Here is a 6,231-nt window from a genome sequence, read left to right as displayed (position 1 = left end):
CAAATATGCACAGATGTGTCTTTGCCTGTGTGTAAATGACATTTGACTGACACAGTGACATTCTGAACCAGGGCCAAACTGAGGAGACACGGAGCAAAGGGGGTTTTCCGCTTGACTACTGCGTGGGAGGATGCAATGAAGTTACAACACTGTACTTATTTAACCTGTTAATTAATCTAACCATTTTAGATTTTTGACACACGGCGAAGCAACCAAATTGAAATAAACCCCTCTTATCATGACTGAAATAAGCATCCTGTCATAAAACAAGATACGTTGAAATTATTTTTATAACATAAATGTTTAACTTGTGCATTTAAGACTTCTAGGGCTAGAGGAGCGGAAAGGTCTCAAAAAAGAGGATTTAAAGTCCCAATGAAATCAAAATGGACGATTTGTATTTTTTATGTAATATTGCAGTGTTTATTAAATATAATTTGTCCGTGTAAGTCATAATATTTTTAAAAATTCATTTACCCTGACAAACTTCAAACAAAATCTGAAAATGTCTTCTGCCCTATTGTAGCAATCATTCTCTGATGACATCAGCTAGGCAGCTTGGGCGGGAGCATCTGTTAACTCCGCCCCCTCCAGCTGTCAGTCTGATGCCAGTTCTATTTCTGAATGAAACACCTACTTTTCTATAACCAATCAAAGCATAGTGGAAAACACAAGCAACGGCCACTATTTTCCTCGCATTATATTGTATTTCACTCAGAAATACTTCAAAACACGGAAGTAAAGACTTTCGGATTACGGGGACTTTAAGAACTGAACGGCTTTGTTGAGGGTGGTGATCCTGTGGTTTAGTTGGTATAGCATTGCATTTGCAGCAGAAGGGTCATATGTTTGATTCCCAAGGTGGAAACACATACTGGTAAACGGTTATAGCTTGTTGTAAGCTTGTAACGCCTCCGCCAAATGCGTGTGATGATCAGGTAATGATGGTGCTCCAGTAACGTTGTGTCAGAATTGTATATTTACTGCTGAATGTCACATCGAGAACATCCCTTTTTCCACCCTAAAATAAATATGTAAGTAGAAAGAGTAGAATGCGGAATGTGGATGAAAGAATATATCAGTTCTTGGACATTTATTGTTACAGTTCTCAGTAGGCAGTATGACGTTAATCTTTACCAAAAACAAACTAAAAAAAGCTCAAAGGCAACACCCATAATGTTAATACATAACACGGACAGAAATAGAGATCAGCTTTATCAAAAAGACACCCAACCCCACCCTGATTTTGACTCATGCTTATCAACTATAAGCACACAGTGACGGCCCATTACAAGAGTTTACTCAAAATATAGACTGTTCTGTTAAGTTTGCAAAATGCTTTATTTAACTATCATCCACTCCAGACTACTAAGCGTACCTTTATCTGTCTATATCCTTACAGACTTGCCCCATAACTGCTCATATTATCTGGTATAACACCTTGTCATATATCCATATCTTTACATGGTGTGACCCCATCATCTTAAAAGTTGGGTTCATATACAATACAGACAAATAGTTTAACCTAATGTATGAAATACCAAATTATTGATGATTTATATAAATGATTATAAATTCAAAGTGCACAAATAGTAGATTTTCTAAGGTAATTGTTATTTATAAATAGGCTACCTACTTTTAGTCGTCATTTTTAGGATATTTTTTATTCTTCATCCTAAAAAAAATCCAGTTCAAACTAAATGCTAAATGTTTGCAAAAAACACAACATTGCAACAAATGGGCTCCATTAAGGTTCAGCTATGAAAGATTTTAAAGGGGTCATGAACTGAGAAATCAAAATTTCTATGAACTTTTGACAAATAAGAGGTTATGGTATTGGAAAACACTGTAAGGCCCTGTGTCCACCAAAATGTTTAAATACAGCTAAAAAGCATCAGGTAAATATGGGTGCTTGTCAGCATTATTTTAGCTGAGCACTGTGATTGGACGATTGAGTGACACGTGTCATTGATAAACTCAGTTTTTCACCCAAAGTTAAACATTTTCTTAACGCACTCAGAGCTGAGCATAGAAATAAACTGTCAGCTGCTGACGCTTTTTAAAAGTGTGGCACTTCCATTACAAACATATGTATATCACTTCAACATTTAAATATGCAAGACTCGTGGCAAATAATAACAGCAGGTTATGTTTTGAATCACACCAATCACAAAAGCGTCTTACAAAAAAAACCAGGAGAGAAACCAGATTATTAATTGTAAATTATGTTTTTGGTGTAAACAGGGTACAATTTGTAAAAAAATCAGAGGAGGGATGTTTTTCAAATATTTTTATTTATGAAAATAAATTATGAACCACAGCCTTATAATAATTATTCAGGGTATTAAAGGCGGGGTGCATGATTTTTGAAAAACACTTTGGAAAAGGGAGTCGGGCTGATTACCAAAACACACTTGTAGCCAATCAGCAGTAAGGGGCGTGTCTACTAACTGACATCATTGCCTGGGTTGCATGTGTGGGGCGGGTCTAACAAAAGAGGGTCCAGATTCTCTTGGGGTAGAGTTTGTTTGATTAGGTGATTTGAAATATCAACATTGGCTTTCAGAGATCATGAGAGATCAACTATTTCTTGTAAATGTTGAAATAAAATGCGTATAGAAATGTAAGCGAGCGATATTCAAATCGCGCTGGTCTGGCATAAGAGTCGGACGCTCTAACAAGGAAGACAAGATGACAGACTGAAAAAAAAAGAGTCAGTTTGATGACTTTTGACCATTTTTTTTGCTTTGCTGTGTCATTCTGGGAGATCCCCTCAATTCTAATGACGATAGTTTCTGCGGTCTCATTCTCAGTGGTAATATTTCTTGAATTTGTTTTGAGACGGTCCTGTAAAATACAATGATACGGTGCTTGGAATGCTTTTCATTTATTTCAGCACGAAAACAGCCAAACAATAGATTATGATGCTTGTTGAAAATCCAGGCATGGATTAAAAAAGGATCAAAGTCTAGACGCTGGCACCTACTGTCACAGGAGCGAAAAAAACTGACAGTAATACTCCATTTCTGATTTTATTATTGTTTGCACTATTGCATGGCAGCGTTTTTACTTCTATTAAATAATATATTTTTAGGCCATTTATATGGCCGTTTAATAATGTTTTTAACCATAAACCACGCAAACTCATTGTATTATACCAAATACACAAAATAACGTTTTTATTTAGGAATTAAATAGTTGCACTTTATAAGATGGAATTTCTAAGAGATGTATTTATAATACCGTCTAAAAAACATGGTAGTTACACATTTGACACATTAATTCTGACAACAAAAGTTGTAGTTCATTTGCTGAATACAACATTTTATGCAAACATATACTAATTTAAATGTGACAATCCAAGCTTAAAATGAAAATGTTTTGATGAAGATGTCATGAACTTGATCAATGTTCCCTGATGTCCACTTGATGTTTTTATATCTACACCCAGGGTGTGATTTGTGGGATGGGGGGGACTATCCCCCCTCTTGCTCTTTATATCCCTGCCTCTGATAAATAATTTTTTATCCCAGGTGGGGACAAAATATTTCCCCCCAAAATTAATATTCATTTTCCACATACCGTACATTTTTGTAGCTTCAGATTTCACTATTTTCCTGAAATGCACGGATTTGAAAAGCTCTGTGTCCCTGATTGGCCAGCTAATCTGTACATTGTGATTGGCCTGAATAACTCTGACGTCAGCCAGAAATGTGTCGCTCCTTACCATGTTTGAAAGATTCGATTGCTGACAGGAGTTAACAGGCTGAGTCCAAAGCGGGAGGAATTATGATAATGTCGGTCTTTACTACATCACCAATCCCGGGAAGTTAACTGTTGCCTACAATCCGTGTGTTTGTTGTAGTCAAAAAAAGAAAAAAAAAAGAAATTTATGTTGGAGAGGATAACTTGTGTCATCGTTTACTTTAGGGTTTGTACCTTTTGCATATCATTAACATTTACAAATACACACTACAAAGAAAATGTAAAAACGCGAATCGGACAATAGGTGCTCTTTAAACAATATTCTTGTAATAAAAGGATGTAATGTGTCTTTGAAGGTTGTTCATTGAGATCATAAATGTCCAAAATAGCAAAAAAAAACTCCAAGAACTGAAAATTTAAATCATGAAGCTGTAATGTTTACAGTTGACTTTATGTTCTTCTATTCAAAACATGCTTGAACGCCTGCCATGTGACAGACAGGCCTGAATTGATCAATTTTTTTGGATAGGGATGGTTTAAAGACTTCCTGAGCACCAAGCTGTCGGTCTCCAGTGACCTCAGATCAGTTACTGGCTCTCTCCTTTCCCTTCTTGAGTTTGGGGTAAAAGCGACCACCTTCTTCATGGCACATTATACCTCTTATCTCCCCTTGCCTGTGTTACAACGGCAATCAACCTTCAGTCTACTAACGATCGCCCTGTGACTGTGCAACCTGATAAACTCAGTTTTCTCTTGATTCTTTCAAACTTGATACTCACCACAATGAAGCCAAGACCCTAATGCGCCCAGAAAAACATGTCTGTTTTGAATTAGATATATGTGAGGTGCTCGGTAGATTAGGAGATGTCTGCTATATCCAGCACATAGGCCTACTGCTTCAGCTAAGCACACATCACTGACCATTTAATAAACATGAAAGCAGTCTGAGGACAGGCAATACATCTGTGGCCTTTGCACATTTTTAGAAATAATATTTGCATCATGAACTGAATATATGGAAGGTAATAAAGAAAGTTTTATACATGAAGAAATGGGGTCAGTGCTGTAAAGAAAAAACATTTTGTCTGATGCTGTTGTAAATGTCTGGCTTTTTGTTTTAGTGGAAAGTGAAATGAGAATCATTTAACACACAGCAAAACAGAATCACACCAAAGTTGCACAGGCCATTGGCATTAATATGTGCAACATTGCCATCTAGTGATCATACAAATAAACCACAAGAAAAGAATTTGTCTAACATAGGATATCACAGTCTAACTACTATATTGTATAATGTAAAAACGTAAAAAATATACAAAGATGTTTTTTTTAATGTAATGTACATACCATGCCAGAATTAGATTGTTGTTTTTGCAATGTTATAATGATCATATATAATTTTTTCTCAGTCTCTGTAATAGAATACATCCAGAAAATACAGGAAATGTGTATATAGTATTTAAAAATGTTAAAACTCATGTGTCAAGTTTTTAGGGTAAACTCCCCTTCCACTTGAGCAATAGCAGGAAACTGCAGGATCTCTTAAACCTAAATAAAATTAAATCCTAATTTCTTAATTTGAAAGAATTTGTGTTTTTACTTCATTTTTATTATTATTTTTGTTTAAATAATTAACATAACAAGAACAGGTCATATATTTGTACAATCAGTGAAATACGTTTTCTATTAAAAATGACATTTTCCATAAAACTTGATGCATCTTTTCTTGAGTAAAGCAGTAAATAATTTAATAGGATTAGGTGTGATTTGTAAGATATTTTTAGAAAAAAACTTTATGACATTTTTTAGATCTTTATATGTCTTTATAATACTAAATAAAACTCGTATCAAAGTTTTTTAATTGATGCATACACTAGAATGTAAAAATAAAGGTGCTTAAAAGGTTTTTTACAGTGATGCCAGAACCACCAGTTTTGGTTCCTTAAAGAACCATTCAGTCAAAGGTTCTTCAAGGAACTATTAAAAGATCCAAGAACCATCTTTATTACATTTTAATAATCTGAAGAACCTTCTTCAGATGTTAAAGGTTTCTTTATTAGTTTTTCTATGCATCGTGAAGCACCTTTATTTTTAAGAGTGTATGCAACAGATATTGTACCTGCAAAATAAAAAGTACACTAAAAATTAAATTAAAATTTTTCATATCAAGTATCCATTAAAAGACTCGAAAGATGGCGCATATATATTAGTAAAAAAAAAAACGAGTTTTTAATAATTATAAAGTAAATCTAACTTTGGTTTAAAAAATATTCCTGAAAGAATTAAGACCATATAAAAGTACCATAAAACCATTCAGTAATATAAGTATTAATATTTATATTATTACTTTGAGGTGTGCTCTTATCTAAAATGCAGTGGGTTAATATAATTTTTATTTAATATAATTGCTCTGAATTTTGAGTTATTGTAAACATCTCTCTTTTATTCCATATTAAATTAAATATTACGATCTAGTCGTTATCATCAAAGTCAGTTAATGCTCTCGTTACTTTGATATTTCATATA

Source organism: Paramisgurnus dabryanus, chromosome 7, assembly GCF_030506205.2.
Source record: "Paramisgurnus dabryanus chromosome 7, PD_genome_1.1, whole genome shotgun sequence".
In the NCBI taxonomy this organism is placed as follows: Eukaryota; Metazoa; Chordata; class Actinopteri; order Cypriniformes; family Cobitidae; genus Paramisgurnus; species Paramisgurnus dabryanus.
This window is presented reverse-complemented; position numbering follows the sequence as displayed.